The sequence below is a fragment of the Pseudochaenichthys georgianus genome, chromosome 15 (genome assembly GCF_902827115.2).
Source record: "Pseudochaenichthys georgianus chromosome 15, fPseGeo1.2, whole genome shotgun sequence".
Lineage (NCBI taxonomy): Eukaryota > Metazoa > Chordata > Actinopteri > Perciformes > Channichthyidae > Pseudochaenichthys > Pseudochaenichthys georgianus.
In genome coordinates, this window is record NC_047517.1 from 14343162 (window position 1) to 14364774 (window position 21613).

At 37.3% G+C, this 21613-nt stretch overlaps 1 long non-coding RNA gene across 1 annotated transcript; it reads left to right on the forward strand.

Moving 5' to 3' along the window:
- Positions 1 to 66: 66 nt before the first annotated feature.
- Positions 67 to 4502, forward strand: LOC139435289 (uncharacterized). Its single transcript, XR_011644571.1, has 3 exons — positions 67 to 192; positions 4280 to 4351; positions 4467 to 4502. It is a non-coding gene; the product is annotated as an uncharacterized lncRNA (long non-coding RNA).
- The last annotated feature ends 17111 nt before the right edge of the window (positions 4503 to 21613 follow it).

Sequence of the window (21613 nt, forward strand, 5' to 3'; positions counted from 1 at the left end):
AGCAACGTTTAACATTTTAGGGTTAATTTGGTGTTCTGTTTAACAAGAAGAGCGGTTTTATGGTGTACACTTCCCGTTAAAAAGACATTTACACCACAGAAAAGAAGCGTCGAACAAATGTAAGGACTTTAAGATAGTCTTTGCTGCGAAGTAAAGTCCAGAGCAGGCTGTTGTGGAGCATTTCTAATTGAGGTGAGCCAGGCTACTGACAGGTCCGTGAATTACCAGGAATCATTCAAACGTTAACCTATATTTGTGTCATGTTCTCTGCGAGATAAGCTTCCTTCTATGACCAATGGTTCGCAATTTGCTCAATGTGCTTTGGGCATTACATTATTATTAGAATGATTAGCATGCAAATCTTGTATAGCCCCTGGCACTGGCACAGGCACATCTACCCTTAAATTGCTCTTTCACACTCATTCACATTAGCTTTCTTTTGGTTGCATTTTATTGCAAAGCCAATAATCTACATAAATTATAGCCTGCATTCTCTGTGCCATATGCATTAGGAATAAAGTGAGACCTAACCAATATCAAAAGGTCAGGCTCAGGTTGGCTGGACTCTGGCTGGAAGAAGTTTCTGGAAGAAACAAAAAATCTCAATTAAAACTATAGTGTTGTATAGGACTAGCTAATAATTGAAATTATCAGAGTTGGTTTAATACAAAGAAGAGAATTTGGTGCCAATTCCTAAACAGTTCTTCTTTTTATATATTTTAATTGTATGATACATTATACCATTCATTGCATTTAGCACAATTGGCCAAACTTGTAAAATGTAAGCAGCCATACAGACACTTTGCCTTTCATGAAATACAGTCTGAAATTGGCAAAATTATGATTTAAAGCCGATAAGTACAGAAACAATTTCCAATTACACAATGTATGCATTGACAGAAAGTAAAAATGTCACAAATATGTTTCAATCTTCCCCAATGTGAATATTTGCTGCTTCCTCTGCCCTTATTGTAAATTAAAAACACTAAACAAAGTCATTTTGGATTGGATTGGGGTTTTATACTGTTGGTCAGGATAGATATTGTAAGACATTATTATAGGCTGTAGGATCTTGTGGTTGGCTTATGCAAATATCCTTTACATTTGAAAGAACAGGTGATTAATACATTAATTTAAAAGATAATCACGAGGTTAATATACAATACAAATCATTTTGATTGCATCCTATATTTCAGAAACTGGAAATAATTACAAATTGGGCCAGACATTGAATGCAACAACCTGGAGACCTTGCAATCCCCTTGACCTTCTTGTACCCTAAAATGGAGATTTACACAGTTCAGCTTTTCAAAATTCAGCTCAAATTACACTTGGTTGATGAGGCTTATGCTACAGTATATTGAATGTCATCTCGAACTTGTAAAATCTCCATGTCATCCTCTAAAATATAGAACCAGAAACTGGTATCACTCACTCAGCATTATCATGACTTTAATTACTTGTGTGACAAGTTGATGAGCATGGCAGCGTCTGAAGGTAAATGAGAGTCACAAAGTCTTGTTAATACCAAACAATTTTGGCATTACAGGTCTGAATCATTTCCTTATTGATTACCAGACTTTGTGTTCTATTTCACACTTGAATTAATGTCTCTCAGCTTTCCCACCATGCATTTCTCTGTGTCTCCCTCTCTCCCCTTCTCTGTGTCTCCCTCCCCGGCATGTGCTCCAGTTCATTATTTCAGTCATTTCTTGGTAATTTGGAGTTGGCTGTTTAAAACTTAGAGCCTCTTATTAAGTTTTGGCCATGGCGGATAAGAGGCAGGACTGTAAGAGCACAGAGATAAACTAATCATCTTAAAACCCTAATTATTAGTATCTTACTGTGACAGACTGTTTTTGCGAGCCAGCCAAATTGAGCCTCAAATGAGGAAAGGCATATCTGTGGAAGTGGTAATAATTTTAAGTCATCTCGATCTGGCTTGGTGTGGCAGAATTCATTAGTGCAGATTAGCACTGTGTGTACAAAGTAAATGAGATATCTAATAGCAAACGCGGAGGTCCGGGGCTCTTAATTTCCCTCCGCATATGAGGGATGATGTTAAGAGGTGATTATTTATATTTTAACATGTGACTTCTGCTATGTAGATGTGTCTCTTCTGCTCCTTTACCAAGTGGTTACACTAAACAGTGTCACTAAACTGTTCACCTCTCACCTTCCTCTGGATTGCAGCTAAAAGGTGACGAGAACAAAACCTCAAATCAGAATAAACTGATGCAGAGGCACGCTGATTTCTTTTCGCGGGGACATGAAGGAAGTTAATTATGTGTGTAAGGAGAAGGTTGGGGAAAAAAATAATAAGATTACAAAGAATAATTTGCTGATATAATTACAGCAAAATTGGGTACACACAATTGTAAAATACATGTATTGCTTGACCTGGGTTAGCCAGTGAAATAAATCCTCCTTCTATAGCCTTTGTTAATTTGTTTTTATCATCTCCAAGTGGTGTTTGTGCAGGCAGTTCAATTTGCATGTGTAATTCCACTGTGCAAATTGACAACAAGTAGATAATTCGAGGAAATAGGCTCGTTGCAGGCCCCTGCTATCTTCCCGAGCCTATTCATTTTGAGGAACCGCTGAGGCATGAAACTCATACATCAACTATTTCCTGACAACGCTTAGGCTTATTGTTCCCTAAAATGTCATTACAGCCATTATTTATGAAGCTAATTCATTTATTAAACCATATTTACTCTGACAGAATTTGTCACATTCTATCCATATCCTGAGCCTTGCTTCTGAACAATGTCTTACAATGAGTATGTGTGAACACGTACAGCCTCACTAAGTTTTGAATCAAGCATATTTGCCACATATAATAGTTTGGATATTGCGAAAAAACTGAAGTTGTTCTCTGTTTTATTGGCTTTTCAGAAACTTTTCATGGCAAAAACCTTTACATTTTGTCATAGAAGGCTGTGAAATTAGTAAAAATTGCAATTATGTTGACTGAAAAGTTAATTGCGGTATGATTAACGATATTGGAAGGATTGATAATTTTTCATCATTGACCTCATGCCTAAAATGCTTTTTGGGCTATTCCTCTTCCTGTATTGTATAATATTTAGGTTTTAGTGCATGTCAATGATCTGCAACGGCTTAAATCTGCCTCCATTGGACTCCTTTGTTTACTTCCGTAGCATCATTACATAACTATGTAACACTTGCGCTTCTATTGGCTAGTGCTCCGACACATTGTAGGTGATAGGCTAAGCGGCAGGACATCTATAAGAGCCGGCCAGCTAACCAATCAGAGCAGACTGGGCTCTGGTTTCAGACAGAGGGTGAAAAGAGGTGCTGCAGCACAGAAGAATAAAGAGCTTTTTGAACATTAAAGCATGGAGACACGTCACAGTAGAAACACTAAATATGAACCTGAAATTAGCATAACTGAACGGAATATTTCTGCTGCACCACAATCCTCAATTCGGAATAGTATTATCATGCATTTAGCTTGCAACACATATTGTGCTTTCTATTGCACGAGCCTATATTGCACTAACATTTGCACTAATTGTGAAGCATTAGTTACAACCTGCCTCCTTTTTTTGTCCAAACAGAGCAGAGTTAACATGAGCGTAATCAGATGGATTGCAGCTATTTTAGCGGCGCTGATAAATCCCCCTCTGACAGCCTCCTTCCCAAATGAGTGGGCATTAGTCACTTTTAACGCATTGCAGTCAGACATCTGAAGCTAAAGAGTTCTCGCGCCGAGCCTCCTGGCCTGTTGCTGCTGACTTATGGATCTGTCAGTTTAACACAGCACACTTCATGACACTGTGGATAATTTGCAATTGTGAGTGATGAAGTAACGCATAGGGGGGGTCATACATTTTAATGTTACATGTTCTCTCTGGATAATTCCGTCATACCATTCTCCTGAATCTCTTTCTTTAGACTTACCTGTCACCTAAAAGCACTTATCACAGCAGTAGTGATGAGTTGTGTTTGAACTGTTTTACAATATTGATTTGGAGGCATGACATTTTAATTAATACTGGGTGTTAGCTGTCATATAGGCAGCCAGCCTTATTGGGCGGAATATGAGACAGGCGAGGTGGGAGCAGCGAAGATAAGACTAAAGTACTTACTGTGAAAAGGCTGTAAAAAGGGATCAATGTGGAGGGAGAGAGACAGTCATGGGCTGAATTTAAGGTGGAAAAAAAGCCAGTAATATCTGTATTTCTGTCAAGGTCTATTCTCTGGCCGATAACACAAATCATTGAGACACAGCGTGGCCTCTGTCTTTCCACAGGTTGCAGAGTACACCATGTTATTGGGAGTCTGCGGTGCCAGCGCGCTAAGAGACAACCAGGGGGGAAATTAGGTAACTTTGTAGCACTCCATTGAACAGCAATAAGCTTTTAGGGCTTAGCGAGCATAAACACATTAAACTGATGAGATTCATCAGCACTCTTGTGTCAAATCTATTGTGCCCACAGGCATAGCTCAGCGGCAGCAGACTGCAGAGCGGGAGGAAGGGATGGAGACAAACCAGTCCTGTGTCCTCCAGATGCCCCCTTCTTCACCCGGACTGATGCAGGTGATCCTTTAGCTGAAATATAAACCTTAAAATGTTGTTATTGATATACCATTTCATCCTTTGGAATAGCATAAATATTTAGCCTGGGATTGTAGGGTATTCAGTTCAGGGGTAAAACAACAACTGCAATAAATCAATGATGATGAGTTACTTTCTGATAGTTGAATTCAATATGTACTGTATTTAATATGAACAATAACAGTAAGGGGTAAACAAAGGTATTTAAAAGTAAGGTTATCCCAAAGCAGTGTCTCAAATATACACACTTACAATTCTTAATCGTTGGTTAAAAGATACATTTTTGGAAGGATGCATAGTGACATAGGGCTCAACAAAGACAACAAGCTAAACACATGATAATATGTATGCTAAAGTAATACCTGGACAGCAAATTGTCTACATGGTTGTGGTTACATAACACAAAAGATATTCTCTATCTATTTAGTATGAATCATAAGAGAAGGTAATCCCAAAGTAGCATCTAAAATCGACTTGCTTAAAATTCATAATTGACGATGAAGAGAAACATTTACTGGAGGGTGCACAGAGACATAAAGCTAAACAAAGACAACAAGCTGAACTACTGGTACAAATATAAAAAATATAATATACAGATAATAGCTGGGCAGCAAATTGTCTACCGGGTTGTAGGGCTGCTCGATTATGGCAAAAATCATAATCTCGATTATTTGGGTCAATAATTGATATCACGATTATTAAAAACGATTATCCATTTACTTTGAAAACATCCATTTATTGAAAAAAAAAAATGGAACAGTATGTTTTTAACAGTTGGTTACCCTGAACTTTAAGTATAATTCAACTGAAAAACCAAAAAATTAAATAATAATTATAATAATAAAAAAATAATCGTTTTATTTCGATTACGTTGTTTTCGTAATCATTGCAAGCCAAAATCGTAATTGCGAATAAAATACGATTAAGCAGCCCTACCGGGTTGTGTTACTGATCAAAAAAAGAAATAATGATTGTATAAATAAAAAGAAGGGGATTAATGTGCATATATTAAAGGTAGTTTATTCACAGTATATGCATTCTGCTACCTCCATACGCCACTAAAAGCATATTATGTACATGTCATTGCACGAGGTTTATTACAGATTATACATACAAATATGTGGTATTTGACTTCACTAATACACTACAACTCTGAATCAAGGTGTGTTTAATCTCAACCTGGCAGACTAATTGTGGTTGTAAGTGAACAGCCATAAAGCCAACCTTTAAACGGGAGCACGCGAGGCATTTGTTCACTTGCAGCTAGTTCACCATTTGATGTATAATTGGTGTAATCTCAGCGCCGCGAAGCTGGAGAACTTTACCCTGATGAAGTGATACATTTAAATTGAAATATTTCTTTCTCAAAGGTAAGAAGGCCCCCTTCAACTTCATTTCACCATTTATCTGTTGTCTCTTCTTTTCCAAATCGCTGTAGCCTCTTGCCTTTTGGATAGTTTCACTGGAGGCAACCAGATTGGCATGAAATGAGCTCAGTTTGACTCGTTATACGGTCCAATCAGATGAGCGCAGATTTCATCTCGGCTGGCCCTGCCCTCCCAGAGTCCGACCCCTCAGATGAAATGGACTACATATTCATAGGTTCACTTGCATGGTTGATTATGACGGCGAAGATGGAAGGTACAACCTTTCTTCTGTTGTGCGAGAATGAAGATTGGAAATTGAATATGCATTTCCCCCACTGATTGAGTAAAAGGACACAATGACATGGCACCTATCGTTCACCATTCCAAATTCAATTATGAAGAAATCACATTTGCTTTTACACAACCATTATTTATCCCATTCCACAGTTTACTTTTTCAATATTCAATCATTCCCAGCAGTCTACTTTATAATCCAATCTGCAGAGCTTGTTTTATTTTGTAGCTAAACAGTGTTTGTTCCCTCGTAACTATTCATTACCTTGCCTGACATCAACAAAATGCCTTGGAATAATGGGAAATATGACCTGATCAATGAATTATGATGATAATGTATGAGGCTTAAATGCCATCTTTAATTACATGCAGACTTTAGAAAACGTTCAACTTGTCTTATTTGCATAAATGGAGAGCAACTATCCACTAAAACAAAGGCTTCCTGAGAAGAGAGGCAAGTAGGTCTAGGTCTAGGATGCCTAATCAATATTTTAGAGTTTTAAAAAGAGAATAGGTCAAATGCTTTGCCATACTAATTCTACGTATACTGTATAATGTTTTCACCTTATCAATGTAAAGCAATGAAGCTGTGGCAATTTCCCCTTTATTTGATTTGAATGTCAGAAGTGATTGTCCCCTGCAATAGTTCAGCATTTTTAATTGACCTAATGGAAAAATAGCAATTTAAAAACAGGGAAGTGGTTAGTTCCTTGATAAGACACATTTGTTTTAGTTGTACGGAAGCAAAATACTGATACTAAACATTGTTTTCTTTTAATTATGTGCATTGGGCACCAAGGACTACAAATATAATGTGGTTGGTTGAAGAGATTGGGAACAGGATGTCATTTCCAGTTGTTATGCATTATGAAAAAGAATGCACAAAAAACACTAACAAAAGAAAACTTGATCTCAATTGTCTCCTTATGTGCATCACTGTCATTTTCAGAATTCTGTTTGCCTATATTTAATTCTATTGCAATTTTACAAAAAATGTATAATTCCTTTTTCACATAAAAGCCCAATGCTAATTAAAGTTATGCGCACCTTCAGTAAGTTCACAGGTAAGCTCTCCATCACTGTGCCGTGGCACAGGAGGAGGGAAAAAAGCCCCCATATTGTGGAAATCTCTGTCTCCTTAGAGAAAAAGAGGGGGGAGAGAAAGTAGGAATGCCTTGCCTTCCTCATTACACTGCTGTCATTTACTCTTCATCCCCCGTACTCTTTAGTGGCATTAAGACGGGATGTAAATTTGACAGTTAACGCTGTTAGAAAATGGCTAGTTCAAGAAGGGCAGGAATTAGAGATGGGCATTAGACGCTGATAAGCTCCTTTCCTCTGCCGCGGCGGCTGCTTAACATTCATGGGAAAGTCATCATCAAACAACGTTATCACAGCTCTGTTGACGGCTGAGGAACATCATCACTATGATAATTTTTTTTATAGCTGTGAGCCAAAAAAGCACTCTTTTATTTCAGCGGTTTGTTAATGAGATGGGAGCTTGTTGGTATGGGCAAATGCAAACTTGCCACTCTCCAGCGTTTGTTTGAGTCCCCCAGCCTCCCCCCACGCCTCCCACAGCACCCCCTCCACACTGTTTAATGTTGCAGGGAGTGGGGGGAGAGGCATTTTTATGTACTCCATTCGAAGTGCTCTGTGTACATTGCTGAAGGAGGGCCTTTATGTGTACCTTTGCAGATCAGTCGCTCAAAGAGAGGAAAACACGGTTATATCAACAAACGCTCTCTGCTAACAGCCCTGTAGCTGGCACCTGCCACTCACCTGGGATTTAGCCATAGATCTGAATAGAGGCAGAGTGTTGATGGTTATTGAAGCTGAGTTAACTCCCACCAGCTATAAGCATGTGATAGGCTCTGCTTTTAATGATCAAAAGGCTACTTAGACCGGCGGATTTTGAGGCCTTCAGTAATTACGGTTATAAATCATTTGCATTGTTTCTTCCTATTCATTCATTACCGCTCCTAACAGCTCGGTTCAGAGGTTTCATGCACCCTGTTACCACTGGAGCAATTCACATGGCTGCCAAGGCTAAGCTGCTTTCCTATGGATAGGGATGCAAACTGTGGACTGCAGATACTAGAATCTGATTTTGGCATTAGCGGTGTTTGTGTTTGTGGAGTGGGTTAAGAGAGATTTCATATGAAATCCTTACCAGGGCAGATCACTTGCTCTAATTACTTCTAAAAACGTTTTGTTCGCATTACGGTTAGTCAGCAATGGTAGAGGATGAAACCAAGATGAGGATATGTCATGTTGCGATTATACTGCAAGTGCACATAAAGTGTATGTTTAAAAATTGTAGAAGATGCACTGGTCATTTGGCAGAATTCACTGTCAGAATAAGTGAAATGATCCATTCCTAGTAACCCAAAGTATCAGTTGCAATTTCTTTTGACAGTCTGTTTCAAAATACTAAGGTTGTTGCATAAGTACCTGTATATAAATTACATTAAGAAACATGCGGTTTAATTACATTGTTGTTAAAGTAGCAATACAGTCCATGTGGTGTCATTTCCAGCTCAGACTTCTTACCTGCACACAATATCTGATACTCTCACAATGAAGCAGCGTTCTAGAAAGTGATAGTTGCCCATACAAAACAGTAAATGGATAGATATTAAAAACCAAATTAAGAGGGAAGCCGGAAGAGCTGTTTGAGTAGGTCACTAATCAAAAGAAAAATGCTAACCTACTATTTTTGTAATGGCTTAATTATTACACTAATTCTCATTCAACAGAAAATGCTCTTTTCAACCTCTTAAATATATAGTTTTATTTCACATTACATCGAATATGTTTGGATTTAGCTTTGACTTGGAAATACTGGAATAGATATTTTTCGTTATTTTTCTGACATTTTATAAACAGTAGGCAAAACTATCAATCTAGAGAATAATTGGCTTAAATTAGGTTAGTTCTAGCCCTAAAAGCTGAGACAAAGATGAAAACTAAGAACAAATAACTCGTTCTGAACAACAACATGATACCCTATTATAATACATTATATTATAATAATCAGGATAATTATCCAGTGAATATATATCATTCACATCTTTCACTCGGCATTAGAGCTGCATCTGTCAGTTTGTTTGAATTCTCGTAAACCTATGAGACTGTGTGGCAAATCACAGTAATTTAAGTTTCTTCAGGTTGACACAGAGTGAGCCCTCAGAAAAGATTTGTTTTAAACATGTCCTGGCACACGGCACCAACATGTCAAAAGCAGGTATAAGAACACGTGAATGTGCCTGTCTGCACAATGCACCGGGGCGCTCTGTAATCATTATGGCAGATGTAAAAACCAGCAAAAGTCAACATTTTCTGGCATGGAATTACTCTAGACGTAGGATCATGCATACAAAATGTAACATGTCAATTAAAATTCTGTGCTCTTACGTACTGTAGTGTTCAGAAGTGTTTTTCACAGCTTTCTGACACAGAATTCATAATGATGATTGCATGGCGCCTCAGTTCATTAGAATTCAGCAAATGAATGGACGTAAAAAAAGGAAAACAGGCAGACAGAGCAACAGCATTTGTGATTTATGCTTGCAAAAAACATAGTTTATTGTAACATTAAGTGCAATAACTTAAAAAATAGATAACTTTATAAAACTGTTTTTTTGAGATGTTAATTGTTTTAGCACATATAGTTAGATTTGACAATTAAGAATTACAAGATATATGTTATTATGACATAAAATAAGAATGCTTAATGTTTGACCAAACACACTGTTAGTACTTTGTCTGCAATCAGGCCATATTAACACAGTGGACTTACATAAAGAGCACAGTATAACCTCCATAGAAATAATGTCATCTCGTAAATAATATAGAAAACAGCAATTAAAACATTATTTCTGGGGTAGTTTATGAGTTAGTTTGATTAAAGATTTAGCTTTTCTAATGTTTTAGCATATGTCAGCTTGTTGTACAAGTTTGGAGTCATGTCATTCCTTGAAAAACGAGTACAATGCAAATGAATGGCAGATGTGCTGCAATCCTTTTGGATCCACAGTAATTCTGCCTTTTGAGTGGAATCCACAGCATTATCTCCACTTGTAGTGGTCTCTGAGCCCATTGTCTTGTTAGTTCAATCGTCCTGTACTGTAAACCACCTGTCTAGCTGTTATTTAGTGCCACTTAGGGAACGTGGAGACAGAGGAGAGCTTGATCTTTTGTTTCTGGGCACTGAGCTCCTTTCCAGGGTTAGGCACCCTGGGAAGCATGGAGAATAGAAATGGATCATTTAATGAGACAGGATATTTTACTACGAAATAGCCTTTTCACTATTGATATAATTAACCCAGCACTGATATCTACTGTATGTTTAAGTGTTTTTAATATTCAATGTTCTTGACAAATGAATCTTTAAATGCAACCAACACAAGAGAGTCTAGCAGAATCATTGTGTTGGAGGATCTGGGGTTGAGTGTTTGGCTCACCAGCTTGTAAATGCCCTTTGGTTTTTCCTTATTTATGATAATGGAATGTAATTCCACCCTTCATTGACATCGCCATCGCTCCCATATGTTGCCACCATTACTTAATCACATTGTCAAAATCCCCATTTCCTCTCATCAATCCTACATTGAGCCTTATTTGTGATCCTCGCTTTCTTTTGCCCTCACCCACTTTATTCACTCTTTTTCTCTCGTTCAATTTCGCTCCACATTGCTGTTTATAATTTATTTCCTTAGGATGATGGGATTACCGCTTCTGAAATAGCTGTTACTGAGATTTTAGGTCATCTACCAAATCCATTAGGGGTAAATATACAAATAACCCCACTTTTCTCTGCCATGCACTGTGGTCTGCTCCTGCTTCTCATCTTGAGACTTACAGTGCTATTAATAGTAGCTAATCTGTATCTCCTTATATATTTGGTGTCATTGTGTTGGAAGAAATAAACACTTCATGTGGATAAAGGCTATGGTATGACTCAAAGTAACCAGCTTTACCGCTTTTTAAATGTATACTAAAAATCCCTTTGTCACATTATTATCAATAACAGAGCGCCAATGAGAGAGCCAGCTCTAGCCATTTTCATAATTCATAATGTGTTAATTTATAATTAGCTGGTTTAATGAAACTGATACTGCAGTATTAGTTATTAGGTGTACAGTTTCAACAGAAACACATCCACTCATTCAATACAATAAAAGTGGCCACATGAAAGAAATAAAGTGAAGAAGCAAAGAGCATTGAAGCTAACGAAGTGTATTACACACTTATTAAAGTAATTTTCCCTTTGCCTCCAAGACCTGGCCAAAAACACTTTCAAATTCTCATTGTCCTCCCAAGGTAGGCTGTGTGGAGCCTTTTTTTTCCTTGTTAACTTTGAAGTAAGCTGGAAAATGTATAGGTAGACAGGGGTGGCATCAAATAATCAGCAACTTCAAAAAGCATGCGGCCACTTAGCACTCCTAAAGCTAATGTCCCCGAGACATTCAGAATGGAAATTATTCAAACTCATTTAGTGGCAGCAAATTGGTCTAAGTTCAATCAGAAAACAGACTGACACTGAACAAGAAGTGCAGCCTAATTATACTTGTTTGTCAAATGAAAATTTCATTTGGGCAGAAATGAAACCTTCGAGCAACTTCTTTTAAGGTGAGCTCCTAGTTGTATTATCAGCTAAATGCAGTAAAATCCATAATCATATGATGATAATGAAAATGGAGCCAATGTTAACATTCAGGCTTTCAATGCCCCGGGCACACAGCGATAAAAATTAAGTACCATAGTCCTCTGCCAGGCACGCTGACACCCGGGCTGGTCTTTAGCCTCTTAGATGCGTTTTTGCATTTTAAAAACTTTATCAAAGCACTGTTGCAATGTGGAAAATGTCAACGTGAAATGCACTGAAGGCAAATTGGAATTTCATTAATAGTAAAATTATTGCTTTTGACTGATGTATTACTATGCTTGTTAAGAGCTGGAGAGTGGAACGCTCGTCTGTCTGGTCCGCCGTCTTTCTTCTGCTTGTCCCGTGCCATTTGCTGAAAGTTAGAGATCTACTTTCCAACAGAAAAAAGCAAGGAAGTTCCCAAAGCTGCAGAAAGTGAAGAATATCTAGTTGAATACATGTATTGATTGGCTAGTGAGTGCACTCTCTCCTAAGTATGATACATAAGAAGATACAGAGCTTATTAAAGACAAAAAAAATGTATGAACCGGATAAAAAAACGCTCTATTGTGTTAGATAACATTAACATCTAATGTTCACCAACAGCGTCATTGACCAACAACACTGCATTGTTAAGCATGGAGGCATCTTATCTTAACTCTAGAGATCCCAGTGAGTATTGGTATCACAGGTAAATATAGCTAACCTGGTGTGAAGGTAACACTTCTTGTACTCATTCATGAAGCCGGTGGCGTTTATTGATTTACCTCGTAATCCTCTCAGTGTCAATGCCGTCAATGGTGGAGGGGGAATGGGAGTCAGATGGAGGACATTTTCTGACGGCAAAAGCAGACAACAGATTAGCTTTAATGAGATACTGGTATTCATGTTTTCCTGTGGGGTTAGGATATGTGGACCAACATTATAAGCCTGATAACTGTTAGCATGTTGGAGATGCTAACATTGTATAGCATTACTGTATGTGTGATTTTTTTTTTGTCTTAAATGTAAGTAAGCTAAGAAGATTTTCAGTGAGTGGGAAAACATTTGTATATGAAATAGCATTCCCTTTTTAAATGTTAGTGTTAAAAGGTAAAGCTACTGTACCTTAAAAGGTTGTATATCTAAGTAAATTGGGTTAAAAAAAATAGTTTCCAAGTTTATCCTAATATTATTATTGCAAATGATCTTAAAAGCCATTGCTTACAGGTTAAAGAGGCCTACTTTACTACCTTGAATAACCTTTAGTTTCTATGATGAAAAGTGCCCTTCATGAATTGACTCAACACTGTCTGAGTCCTTTTTTCACATCTGCATTGTTTCTTTCTGTGTAACTGTACATCTGAAACATACAGACGTCATTGGTACCTCAGCTTTTATGTCTAGGATTTGACACTAAAACATTTTCAGATACAATTTGCCATGTATCCTATTTTAGAGTCATGGCCAGTCTAACATCGCTACACTCAATATTGCAGAACAGAGACCTAGGACTTCTCTTTGTCGGTTGTACAGATTTCAATTGATATAAAGATGTATTTTCGTCAGTTTTTAACTACGATTGCAGTGTTTTAGATCCATGACAGAGAGCTGTTTTGTATTATTGTGTAAATATACATTGTGCCTTGCAGTCTAATAGAAAATACCAGAATACAGCATGATGCCTCTGATGGAAATATAAACACATACCATATTAATATAAAATAGATCAAGCGCTAAACACAAGAAAATGATATATATTTTACATTTATTAAAAAAAAAATATTATTGTCAAAAAACTATTTTTGCTTCAATGAAAGGGCTAGTTTTACACCTGTATATGTTATCAGGGGCCTTTGAATTAAGGGGGGAAATCCTCCTTTACTTGAACTATACTGAGAGAAACATTAACAGGAGCCTATCACTAAAAACATGACATGAATGCTTGTATGTTGCCTTTGTCAGTACTTATAGACCTAATCGTAGATACATGCCATGGACTGTGGACAAAGGGCTCTAATGAAAACACCTTCAACAAGATCCACTAACAGAGAGATATTCATTATGATTTTTAAAAAGTGCTTTTCATATTACATTTAAAATGATTGATGTAGTATTTAAAAACGTACCTCATTGAGATGAAGATCTATCTGATTATAACAGTCGGTAAATCCCACAACAGTAGCTTTCCTCACTAACGTCTACATTCAAACAGCACTGACAAGATAGCTACCTGGTATTCAGCTGCAGGCTTTCTGTATTTCCAAATAATTCAAGTCACACAATGTTGTCACTCTTTCCATCTAGTTTAATGACACTATTAATTGGATTTGTAATGATGTTTTAAGCAAACTTATTTCAACAGACATCTTTCAGGCAGTGGCCTTCATGATAACGATGAATAGTTCATGTCTAGCATACATGTGGATTATGGGATTCATAGCATTTGTAGTGGAGCTCTGACCTCTTGTGCCTCATTGTGGAAGTGCAAAATCATCATGCTACACTAGCAGTGGTGGTAATACCCAGCCCTGTAATGCAATATCTTTGTAAGTATGCACTTTATTTTGAAAATTAAAGCTTCTCTGAGACTTTTTTCACAGTCGCTCCATATGTAGTGCTTTATGAACCCCTCAGGTGGCTTCCAGAAAAAAACGTCACAATAGCAGGTATAGGAATTGCTGGCTGACATTTTGAAAAGCCCAAAGAAATGTACCACAGGGGTCCATTTATGGGCTGTTCACACTGGAACTGTGAAGGAACCTTCTCTGAAAGGACCCATACCAGTGCCGGTTCAACCAAGCTACTTTACCAAGTGCCAATAGAACACATTTAGAGCCGATGTCATCATCACATTTGCATTAAATGATGTCTGGTGGTGCCCTATGGTTCTATTGTCTCACATGGTTCAAGACCTTTGCTGCCAGACAACCCCCGACTCGCTCTCGTTATTCCAGTCACCCTCCACTGCACACATCTAAAGCACAAATGCCATTAAATATTCCATAATCCTTCAACGGTACTAATTTAACTCCTGTCATATGTCATGGAAGCAGCCGGATGAGTGACCTTTCGCTGAGTTCTACCTCCCTGTGTTACTGTTGCTAACTCGGACAAACAATCCCAGCTGGCATAGTGCCAACCAGCAAAACAAAGGGAGTCTGTCACCGATAGTCTCTCCGAGGCCACAGATAACTTTTGGAGACGGACCAGTTTGATATCATCAAAAATCCACCAAATACGACTCCAACGAGTCCAAGATTTGAAATATAGCAGAGGACACTAATGCTTCGGGGTGTTTCTCTCAGAGGCAAAGGAGGCTGACTGTCACCTGACCTTTCCATCTGTTGAGAGCAAGTAACTCAAGAAATCTGTTTAATGGAGCTTTCAGGATCAACATGAGCTAATGTGAAAAACGATAAGGAAATGTTGATTACGGATGGCGCTTTGTATCACGTTGACCATCAGCAGCTGACCGCAGTTGCTATATCTTCTACAAAAAAGCAAAACATATATATGCCTTTTATATGCAGTTGGCCCTATGTGAGAGTGACATTAATGTACATGCAGATACTAGAATTTCTTTTGAAAATGTTCTTATTTGATTCAGTTTGATCAAATCCAAGATGTCCTTTCCAGTTTGCCGACAATTTGAAACTTGCCATATACAGTAGTTGCCAATAACCCTTTTAGCTACATTAACAGGGGATTAAGATATCTATGAATATTACCTTCATATAACAATTACATTCCAAAGACAGCTGCTAGATTTCATCTTATACCCACCAGCGTTTTTAGATAAATTGAAAACCTTTCCTTTTAATGGTGTTTTACAGAAAGATCCACCTATAAATATTGAAAAAATATGAAGGGACTTTACTCAAGCGACTTTTTAGAGAGTGAGTATTAATCTTTATCCTCATGTATCTATACAGTACATCTGAAGCTGCAAAGTGTGTCTTTTAGCCAGTACAAGGAGAGTAAAGAGATTCACAGGAACCTAAATGTTGCTTTTGCTTTTGTTGATTCATCTTACCAATCCATCGTTGTCAGCCCGATGAATCCTAATGAAGCAGAAATCTTTCCCATTTGCTCCACAATGAGGGCAGCTGGCAAACTTTCTGAAACTATTATCTTCAACTAGACACGCACAGGGCCCAATATAAATAAATAAAGTCACACTTATCTAGTGGCCAGTGTGATTACTGTAGCCCAGGCTGACATCCAAATTGACTGTCTTATCATGTCGAAGTGATTTCAGCTGAGTGGGAATGTAGATGAAAGCGAAATGATCTTTAAATAGTGTTTAAAGATGGCCACTCGATAAGTTGCAGTTTTGATCAACGAAGCATGCATTCAATATATTGCCTATTTAGATGTCTGAGATAAACTTAACTGGGACTCCAAATGATTCATAAATTATATTTCCCTCAGTACAAGGTGGCCTTGAATTTCCAATGGTGGGACATAGTGTAAATGCTGCAGGACAATTATGTTGAGATAGAAAAGACACATTTTGAATTTGAATTGATATTGCCTTGTGTCTCTTGTACTTCAATACTACTGTTATTCTTCTTATTTCTTTATCTAAATGACATATTTATCCCAGTTTTTCTTTATTTCCTAATTTTCTTATAATAAATAAACATTTATCATTTTCTATTCGATGTTTTAATTGCAGATTCTTACTTCACTTCTATATTTTTTTGTTTGACTTTAGTTATATGTTTTTGATTTAATTCTAAAATCAATCTTTCCCACTGGGGATACAAATAGTTGTATGATTCCGATGTATTCTTTAACCACGAAAGGATGCTGCCCAAAGCTAGAGTAAGTGAAAGCAGGCCTTTAAGCAGTATTTATTCAAGAGGAAGCTTATACCTCATGTCTAAAAAACCTATGTATAGAATTTGCCGTGCTCTATACGACAAAGCCTGTCAGGTGGAAGCTGCAGCGGTGGAAAATGTCAATGCTATTTTCCTCTTTACTAGTCAATGCAATGCTTGTTTAATAGTAATTGGAATCTTATCCGGCTGTTTGCTCATAATTTCCTGTGCCTGGTTATTCCACACCTAAACTCCATTTAAGTTTTTAATAACATTTTAGAATAGTTCCCATTCAGGTAAACAGAATCTGATTACCTTGATGGATTGGAAATGTATGTCTGACGGTAGTTTATTTGATTTATTTATTCAAGGGGCCTCAAATGGAGGCACTTTAACTGAGGCAAACAAATGGCTGCAGTTTCACGAGCGGAGTGGTTAACAGAACTGGTGAGATTTTATATTTTGTTAGAGACACACTAGGAATGAGAATACTGTCGGCCAGACTTCTTTTGTTTGACGGCAACATTTTTCTATCCGAATGTCATTGTTGCGACTTATAATGGCTTCTACAATACACCTGTTAAAGAGAAGAAATCCTGTGTAGTTTTTGTGACTTGAGATATTTCTAAAAACGGAATACATGCACACTCCGAGCCAGAGGCCAACGAGCTTTGAGTCTAAAACTATTCTGTGATAGTTTAGGATTTCCCTCCCTATATAAGCCTCTCATTGTGTTAGAGGACCTGCTTTGTACAAGTGCTTGCCAGCTGCTTACCAAATTAGGTTATAGTGTTTCCCTATCAACTGTAAATTTCAATAATTTGTTGGAGGGGCCTCTCACTGTCAGTTTTTATCATATTATCAATGACGACTCAATTTTCCTCTGCCACTCCATCTCAAGCACTGACCCCCGGCCCTATTACAGTCCTGTAATGAAGTGCAATGGAGTGGTAATTGGTCCACATTATACCAGATCAGGTAACATTAGACTTATTTTCTTATCACAATGAGCCCTGCTGGTGACTCTCAATGAGAAACCAAACACAGTTCCTTTCTTATGTAGGCTATCATCCAAATAACATTTCAACTCGAGACCTTTTTCCCCATTTCAGTTTTCCATTTCAAGATTGCACTCCATGTCCTCGGACCGCGCTTTGTTTCTACCTTCCTCCACTTTAAAAGTCTCCCGAACAGCCTCAGAGCAGTGCAGATATGAGGTAGAGCTTTCCCGGGACAGGGGGAAGTACAGTAAATGAGACGGTAACATGACCATTATGTGGGCCATATTAGATGTACAGTACTCTGCCCCCCCCCCCCCCTGTTGGAGCCTCCTGCCTTGGAGACTTCGGTTTTAAAGTTGTTTTCCTCCATGTTATTCCATCATTGTTGGATTACACGCTTCTCCATGAACTCAGCACATTTCCTGAGCTCATTAAACAGTTTTCTTCTGAAATTTCTTCCGTAACACAAAAATTACTTTGGCAATGTTTGCACCCAGAAGGCACATTGTTTTGATGTTATTGAAATCCAATTCAGTTGAGAAAATTGGCATAAATCAATTATTCTCATGCATATTTCAGCTAGAAAAGAGATGACTTGATGGAGTAAGAATTAGTTAATTAATAAAACTTGCAAAAAGAATATGTAAAATGTAATAGTCATTATTTATTTTTTAAGTTGGCTAAATAATACATGTTTAATAAATATATTCCAATAAAATAAGCTGAACGTATTAATTAACCCCCATTTTTTATGTCCGAATTATTGAAATCAAATTGACTTTAGAAAATTGCCAGAAATCAATTTTCGAAATCATGAGCGTAACAATGATTTAGCTAGGAAAAGTTGCGTAATTAGTTTTGCCTAGGTTATTTAATAAATGTTTAATTGGTCATGAAATAAATAAAGTTTGTTTATAATAAAGATAATCTAGTAAAATTATTTTAAAAGATATCCTTTTTGGAAATGTTAACACAGGACATCCATTATGTGGATATTACTGAAATAAAAAATAACTATTGTCCGTCTGATAGAACAATGATTTAATCTCTCTCTAAGAGTCACAATGAGTCAACAAGGTAACAACATTTTTTTTTTTTTTTTAATAAAAGCATTTCAGCCGTACATAGTCAAGCAGTCTCGTGTTGGCGAAGCAGTCCAGCTAACATCTAGGCTTAGGTAGATTAAAACCAACAGTGTGAGTTTAGCAAAGTGTTGAACCTGCTCTGTGTTACACTGCCTAATCCAGTGCCAGCAGAGCAGAATATCACAAAGCTGTTAGTCCTTGCGTGAACCTTTGTGCTGTGAACTGACGCATGCTCTCTGCTCCGTGTGCTGCAAACACACCCCAGACTAAAAAAGACAGGATATTGGATAACAAGGTTAAAACATGGAGCGAAAATATTCTCTTATTAAACTCAGGCTGCAGGGATTTGATTTGAGCCACCTAATAGATAGTGGTTTCAAGGGAGCCCAAACAAAAGGTAACGGACCGGTCATGCTTATGGTAGCTAATGGCAGAGTTAGAAGAAATTAGGGGAGTCTTTTTCTACAGGAAATTGTACTTAAAGGCAGGTCATGGATCACCCTGTTCTTCAGAAGTCAGCGAGTGAACTTGTGCTGCGGCCATTAAGAGGGCTACGTCGAGGGAAGAGGTCAAAGCAGAAACAAAACTAATTGCGTTATTGGAGAGAGGCAAAGCTGTGTAAATTGATTTCAAGGCTGAAATTCACGGTTACACAAGTGAATAAACTCGTTTTGTGATTTCCTGACTATCATTAAAGAAAGTGAAGATTGAGGACAGGGACAACTTACATTATCACGACAAAATAAACCAGGAAAGGTTTCAAATGTGAGCCAGCAAAGAACAGCTTCTTGGCTTTGATTTGACACGGTTCTGGCCGTTTGTTTAAATAATTCTTCAAGAGATGTGATGCTTTGATGTTTTGTTGGTGCAAGTGAAAAAACCCTGTATTGGGTGCTGCTGCAGAAACCCCTGCAAGCAGGTCCATCCATTCTTATACAACAATCGTGATCACCGATTATTGCCTTTTTATTGGCATTTTCCTCCCCAAAACGCCTTCTTTACTTTTTTCACGTGCAGCATAAATATGTTTTAACAACCATCTGCTCACTTTTAAATGTGAGACTTCAGTCTGTTGATTGAGGTTGTTCATCTGCTCCTGCTTGTGTACTTATATCATATTTAAATACTATTTAATTGATCAGTAGAGGGAGATTTCGGACACTCAATAATCCTCACCAATGTTAATATTCCCTCGCTGAAAAAACCTTTTATTATCTTTATTTTCATTTAATTATTTATTCTGTCTCTATTAAAGAGTTTACTTATTTAATTGAATCCTAAAGTATTTCAATCATCTTGAGAACTATAAAAAAAAGGCTTTGTAAGTGATGTATTATTACAATTATTATTATTGTCTTTGTCAATTTTCAAAAACAGGTGTAGTCACTCCACAGTTATTTGAAAATCTATAATATGCATGACATGTTATCTATTTATTTCCCCCAGGATGTACGATATGTGGATGTAAATTAAATACAACTTAGTCCAGAAAATCTGTCAGCTACATAAGAGATTTCATGATGTAGCAACAGTGATTTAACTAATACAAGTTGCACAAAAATGTGCTCAGGTAATTTCATATCTTTTAATTTATCAAAAATATGAAATACATATTTTTAATAAAAGCAATTCCTTGTGACGTGTTACAATGTGCAATTGTTAGATGAAAGATGTGTATATGCCATGTACTGTACTTTTTGTTTTATAGTTGAACTAAACATTCCTGAGGGCTCTATAGAGCATAAACTAGTACAATCAGCCCCCCAAAGTAAAATAAGAAAAGAAAAAACTTCTATACAACTACGCTATTAACGAGTCACGTTCTTGTCTTTTCCTTTAACAGCAGGAGTCCATCTCTCCAGAGCAAGACAGAATCTTGAATCCACATTTCCATAGAAGGTACGTCCATTTCCTTTAGCAGATCACAATCATCTTCTAAACGTTCCAACATTTCCTCTGTGTTGTCTTTAGTTAGGTCTTTCACGGCAGCTTTATCTTGAGCTGAGGATGAGGACTCAGAAAAACCTTCTCCAATCAAGTTCCTGCCAAGTCAAAACGCTCAATCCAACTCTCTTCAGTCAGAGATGTTGAGTTTGTTTAACCAATACAATGCATTTGGATAATATAGTACCCGAAGTATGGTGGGATATCATAACACTTAAGTATACATATAGTAGTATACATATTAATAGCGGTACCTGCCTAGTAGAGACTGCTTTTTTGTTGTAGGTGTCTGCAAAGTGACTGGTGATGGAGACGTGCTGTTTGCCAGTGTGGGTGATTGTCTGCCACCCTCTAGTGGTTGGATCAGTGTGGTGCCTTGTGTTGAGGCAATCAGTTGTTTCACAGTAGAGGAACAATTATTTGTAGTAAAAGTGACAACATACAGATGATTCAACAGCTTTTTTAACATAGAAAAAGACTTTGTGTGTGGATGTGCTTCGGAAAGGGGTGTGATCAATTTATGTAACCATTTGAGCACATAAAAACTTTGTTTGTAGTATATAGTCTTAATTATAATCGGTTAGTTAGGTCATAAAAATATATACAGCATAAAGTAGAAAAAATACACCTTTGACAATCCTCTTCACTTCCACATTTAATGCGAAAATTGAAGCTCATATTATATGTACGTATAACACCACTGCGCTTACAGGAACGGTGAATCAGCATGTTTAAAATCAATTGTATTGCCTACAAAAGTATAATTATGTAAGTCTAACATTAACTTTTCAGCACATAATCATGTTGTTACTGAGATATGGAGGAAGTAAAAAAAGGAAGCATGTAAGACCAGGTAAACTGTGTGTGTGTGTGTGTGTGTGT